The sequence below is a fragment of the Hemicordylus capensis genome, chromosome 5 (assembly GCF_027244095.1).
Source record: "Hemicordylus capensis ecotype Gifberg chromosome 5, rHemCap1.1.pri, whole genome shotgun sequence".
NCBI lineage: Eukaryota > Metazoa > Chordata > Lepidosauria > Squamata > Cordylidae > Hemicordylus > Hemicordylus capensis.
In genome coordinates, this window is record NC_069661.1 from 232,736,539 (window position 1) to 232,742,752 (window position 6,214).

The window sequence follows — 6,214 nt, forward strand, 5'->3', positions numbered from 1 at the left end:
AACAGCACATTTTAAAAAACACACATACACAAAAACCAATCCTTATATTTCTGGCAGTAAAACAACGGAGAAGAGAAATTACAGCTTCGATACACAGGTCACTTACTCCCGAATAGTTACCATATTCCTAATGTATGTTTCGGCGGTTGCTGTCTCTTTTTTATACGGCTCTCTGTTACAACTATTTTTTTACTGCACTGCTCCAATGCATCATGCATAATTCCCGTTAAAAAGTCAGATTATCTTCAGTAGAAATAAAGTCAGATTATCTTTATATTGCCAAGTAACTGCATAGAATTGCACCCTTACACCTGCATAATTGTCCCTGTCAAAGAACAGTGGGGATATTTAGTTTAGAGGTAGAAAATGCAATCTCGACTTTATTGTGCTCAAAGTTAATGCAATTCAGCGAAACAAACACGAGATGGCACCAGAAACCCACATAAGTGGATTTTTCTCAATATTTTCCTTTTTCTTCAGTGGGAAGCTATTTCTCTTTTCTTTATAGTAGGGGAAAAGGCTTAACTAAAAATTTAAAAAAAACCCGTAGATCTATACAATAGAAATTTAAGTTTACTTCTTTTCTTTTTGCAGATGTTATAAAAGTTCTTAAGAGGAACTAGTTTTTAAAGTGTGATTCTGTAATTTTCCAAAATATGATCTGAAGGTATATTGCAGCTGGAAATGATGGAAGTTGTAGTCCGACATCTGGGGAGCCTCAGGTTGGCCACCCTTGGTCTATAGCAGGGGTTCCTGACCTTAGATCCCCAGATGTTGCTGAACTACAACTCCCATCATCCTCAGCCACAAGGGCCAAAAGCTTTTAAAAATGTTTTATCCGCTACTTATATGTGGTAGGTTTCTTAGTTTTTAGCTTTTTACTTATAACTTTTAATTTGAAACTCAATTTTTTTAAACTTAAATGTGGTTTTAGCTTGATCTTTTAATTTTTTAACTTTTAATTTTTTATTGTTTTATATTGTATCTATAGAGCTAGAGTTGTCTCTTTAGCAAACAGCTGAAGTCAGCTCAACACAGATAGATTCCAGAAGGGTGGTTATACTGTAGTCTGTACTGTAGTTTGTAGCAGCAAAAACAAGAGAGTCTAATGCAACACAAGACTAATGCATTTATTATGGCATCAACTTTGGTGGACTGCATGGATGTGTGATCAGTCAAATGCATGCCAACAGAGGGTACATCAGATATATCTTCTGTATATCGTACATGGGTAAGGGGGTGGGAATAGACAAGGGTGTCAAATGACAGGAATCCAAGGGGCCTAGTCTTGTGACTAATTAAAAATAATGCAACACAGAGACAATCAAAACCTATCTGTTTGGCCTGGCCTTCCAGGGCTTTTAAATGATTGAAAAACTAATATAAATTGTTGCCTTGATTTTCCAGGGTTTTCTTTTTAGCTGTTTGAATTGTTTAATTGGTTTTATTCTGTTTTTATAGTTTGATTTTAACTGTTAAATTGTTTTAATTCTTTTTACTCTGTTGTAAACCTCCCTGAGGCATTTTGGAAGGGCGGTATATAAATCTAATAAATAAATAAATAAATAAATAAAATTCACAAATGCAGTAAGGTGACAGAAATCTCCAAGCAATGCTAAGCTAATTAATTCTGCCATGTGATCCCTCCCCCCAATGGAAATCACAAACTTCACTGGTTGGGAGAGGTGGGGTTAGGAACATAGGAAGTAGGGATGTGCACGAACCTGTTCAGGCTGCCCATTGAGATTGGGAGAGGTCCGTCTGCATTTGCCACCGGCTCGTCTGGTGGCTACTCAGGGACGGGCCTTCTCCGTTGCTGCCCCGAGGCTTTGGAATGCGCTTCCTAGTGAAATAAGAGTGTCCCCATCTCTGACATCCTTTAAAAAGTCCTTAAACTTAATTTCTTCACCCAGGCTTTTAACTGATATTGTTTTGATTGTTTTGAATGTTGTTTTTAGAATATTATTTTAAAATTTTAAATTGTGTTTTAAATTTCTTGCTTTTAAATTTTTTGTTTTGTTTTGTTTTTTGTTTTTAATTAATGTTTTACTTTTTGATCTTGTTGTAAACCGCCCAGAGATGTAAGTTTTGGGCAGTGTAAAAATATGATAAATTAATAAATCTGTCTGTCTGTCTATCTATCTACCTATCTATCCTATTGATAGTACCGCCTGATACGTGTATCTCTCTGCATTTAAATTAGCAGAACAGTAACTCAAAAGATTAGATATTGGCTACTAAAGCAACTAGGATATATGGAACCCTCCTGAAAAATCTCACTGATGTGAAGATTAGTTTCCCTTGAAATTCTTTGGATGTTTTGCCTGATGAATAACTCTCAGATCAGCTTTAAAATTTCAATAGAATCTTTATAGGCAACATTTACTTCATTATGAAATTAGATTACTTATTCAGATTGTCAATTAACTATGTCACCTCTTCTACCAGCCGGTAGGATCCAGTTGTAAGGCTGCCATGTGGTACATTGTCCTGATTTGTTTCATTTCACCAGCAGCAGCATCCAGCCTGAAACACTTCAAAGGTACAGCATCATTACTTAGTACTGGAGTGGACAGATTTTCTCTATTCTGTTCCATCAACCTTCTGTGGCTTAAATAAGCCTACTCTTCTGCTCCCTCTTTCTTCTGCTTGCTCGTAGCAAACTTCTTTTTTCTTTTTTTGTATTGACACCTGCACAACTTTGTGTTGCCAATGCCAGTTTTCCATTAATTTCCTCTCTTCACAGGACCCTTTGCCAGCAGCTGAGCTATGTACATGATTGCTCATTACAGCTCCATGAGCGTTTGGTTTTTAAGCATGTACTGACGCACACAATTGCATCACCATTTTTTAAATCAATGGAGATTGTGTGCATGAGCAATCATATGATGATGAATACTAAAAAGTAGAACAATTAAAACAGTGGCTGATATACAGAGCACATCAGGGGTCAGAACCCCTGCTAACTGAGCAAAGAGAGACATTTTGAAGGGGTGATTCTCTAATGTTTAACAGGGAGAGAGCGACTGGCCCTATCCAACCCCAGCACAGCATCCCTCCAGTGGCTGTTGCTGGTATCTACCATGTGTGCTTTATTGTGAGCCCTTTGGGGACAGGTGACCATATTTATGTATTATTCATTTTTATATGTAAACCACTTTGAGAACTTTGGTTGAAGAGCAGTATATAAATATCCATAGTAGTAGTAGTAGCAGCAGCAGCAGCAGCAAGAGAACAGACTAACAGAACTTCCCAACTAACTGCTCTGGGGAAGCAGCAATTTTTGATTTCCCGCCCCCTCAGGAAGTCCTCTATGGCACACAAAAATATATCCCTGAGAACTGCACAGCTCTTGGGGACATATTTATTTTTAAAAAATTATTATCTATATATTTAATTCTCTTAGCCGGCATATGTGTCCTGGATTTGGTGGTGGAACTCTCGTGACACATTGTGAGAGTTCCTGGCCTTGGGCAAGAGTTGCGGGCAAGAGAAAATGGCTGTGGCGGCGGGCCACAAGCCTCGGCTGGCCGCTGGGAGGCAGTGGCGGTGGGATGGCCTGGCCTGGCCAAGCTGTCCCAGATAAGGAGGAGGAGGTGGCCTGGCCTGGCCTGGCCTGGCCTGGTTGCCGGAAGCATGAGGCAGCGGCGGGATGGCCAGGCACAGACGAGGGGAGAGGAGGCACCGGTGAGAGGGCAAGGGGGTGGGGAAGCAAGTGGGCAGCCTGGGGCGGGAGGGAAACAGGCAGCAGGACCCCCCAGTTCACCGCCCAGGAAGAGGAATGGCAGCTGTGGGGCCCTTTCCATCCCTCCACCGCTCGGTAAGGAGGACCTGGCAGTGGCAGCGGTGAGGTCCGGCTAGAAGTTGCTCAGTGCGGGTGGGGGTGCGGGGCAGGGAGGAGAGGAATGGAAGAGGAGGGAGGGCAGGAGAGAGTGGGGCAGGGGGAGGGGACAGGAGGGAGGGGAGGGGGAGTGAGGCAAGAGAGAGTGGGGCAGGAGGGTAGGGTAGGGGGCAAGGGAGGGGACAGGAGATGAGGGGCAAGAGAGAGTGGGACAGGAGGTGGGGACAGCCAGCCCCAAAGAGTACACAGATGCTCTGTGCAGGTTAGCTAGTTATTATTTATTTATTTTATTTAAAATATTTCAATACTGCCCAAAACTTGCATCTCTGGGCAGTTTACAATTAAAATCAATTAATATGTTCAGGTGGCACAGAGAGTTTTCTGGGGGAGGGGAGGGGAGGGGAGGGGAGGGAAAGGTGTTGGCAATTGCCGCTTCCCCACCGCACCAGTGCAGTTAGTTGGAAACTAACAAACTGTTATGCTGCTCTCTTGCTACATTTGGACATCCTTGCTTCTTCTTCTTCTTCTTCTTCTTCTTCTTCTTCTTCTTCTTCTTCTTATTATTATTATTATTATTATTATTATTATTATTACATTTATATCCCGCTCTTCCTCCAAGGAGCCCAGAGCGGTGTACTACATACTTAAGTTTCTCTTTCACAACCACCCTGTGAAGTAGGTTAGGTGGAGAGAGAAGTGACTGGCCCAGAGTCACCCAGCTAGTTTCATGGCTGAATGGGGATTTGAACTCGGGTCTCCCCGGTCCTAGTCCAGCCAGCACTCTAACCACTACACCACGCTGGCTCCAATATGTCAACTCATTAGAACAATTAAAGGCAACCAAAGGCCTGGCCAAAAAATAAGTGTTTTTAAGGCCTCCTTGAAGGCCACCAGAGATGTTAGACTTCTTATTTCTGCAGGAGAAAAATCACGAGCAGCTACAGAGAAGGCCCAACTCAGAGTCACCACCAGAGGAGCTGGCAGTAACTGGAGGCAGACCTCTCCAGTTGGCCTTAATAAGTCACGAGGATCATGCCGAAGAATTGTGGGAAAGGTAGAAAGACTCTTAATGAAACCCACAAGCCCAGCCCCTGATTCCCCACCAAATTTTAGACAAATCATGCTTTCTAAAAAGCTGTAGCTGAGGGGGTTATCATAAAAGTAAGAGGTTCAGGGGCCCCCAGCCCCTCTGTAGTTCTTCAAGCATGGTCTAACTTCCCTGATTTGATCACAGACAGAGTAAAAATTATGTAAGTGGACTTTAAATCTTTTTTAAACAAACAAACAAACAAACAAACAAACAACAACCTTTTCAGAACGAAAACATCCATATGGTCTTCATATTCACTCACTGGCCGAAACATTGGTGACTGAACTCCCCCCTGCTGGTTCCCAAATGCACTCAACACAATTCAACAGCTCTGTGGGAGAATGTGCAATTCAGGGCTTCACTTCTAATGAGCTTTATTGTATTGCACTGCATGAGTTAGGCTTCTGAAGTCCTTACACCAGCGTCATTTTCTTGTCACATTGTGAAGCCTTGTGTGCTCAGAGTAATAGCGCTCATGTTAACGAAATATATGGGCATGTGAGCCCTTAGAAATTGTTGTGGCCAGCCCTGGTTACCACATTGGTCCCGGAGTTTACCAATCCAAAATTATGTGAAATCAAGGCCTGTGTCTGATTTTACTTTATTAAGAAATCAACTGATGCCTGAACTCTGAGTGAACTAAACTATCATATGAGACAGGCAAGAATGTCTTGTCCTCTGTTCGAGGTTTTACAGCCTTGAGAGACACAAGGGATAAGTTTGCATCAGTACTTACAATGGTATTCCCGGCCTGTATTTTGAGGTTTTACAACTCTAAAGAATGCCTGAGATAAGCTTGCATTTCCACTTCCTCTCTTCACAACCTTTTTGCATTTTGGGACACTTGATCTGTGAATCTCTGTATCTACTGTCAGACAAACCTTGCCGTCAATTCAATTTTGACTCCTGGCACCCACAGAGCCCTGTGGTTTTATTTGGTAGAATACAGGAGGAGTTTACCATTGCCTCCTCGCTGCTGCCCAATATAGTACCAGTGGGGATTCGAACTGGCAACCTTCTGCTTGTTAGTCAAGCATTTCCCTGCTGTGCCACTTAAGGATGTTGCAAATTTTAACAAACATATGCAATTAAGCAGATGTCTCTCACATATGGGATTTAGTATTTTCTCTTGACTTACTAACAATCCCTGGAGCCAGAGGCTCCCCTACGTCTGGTTACACAAAAGCCACAAATCTGCCAACTTCAGAGATGCAGATTTGTTTGGGGAATGTCAATAGAACAGCTCCTTCCTGGTAACAGCTAATGAAACAGGGGATGGAATT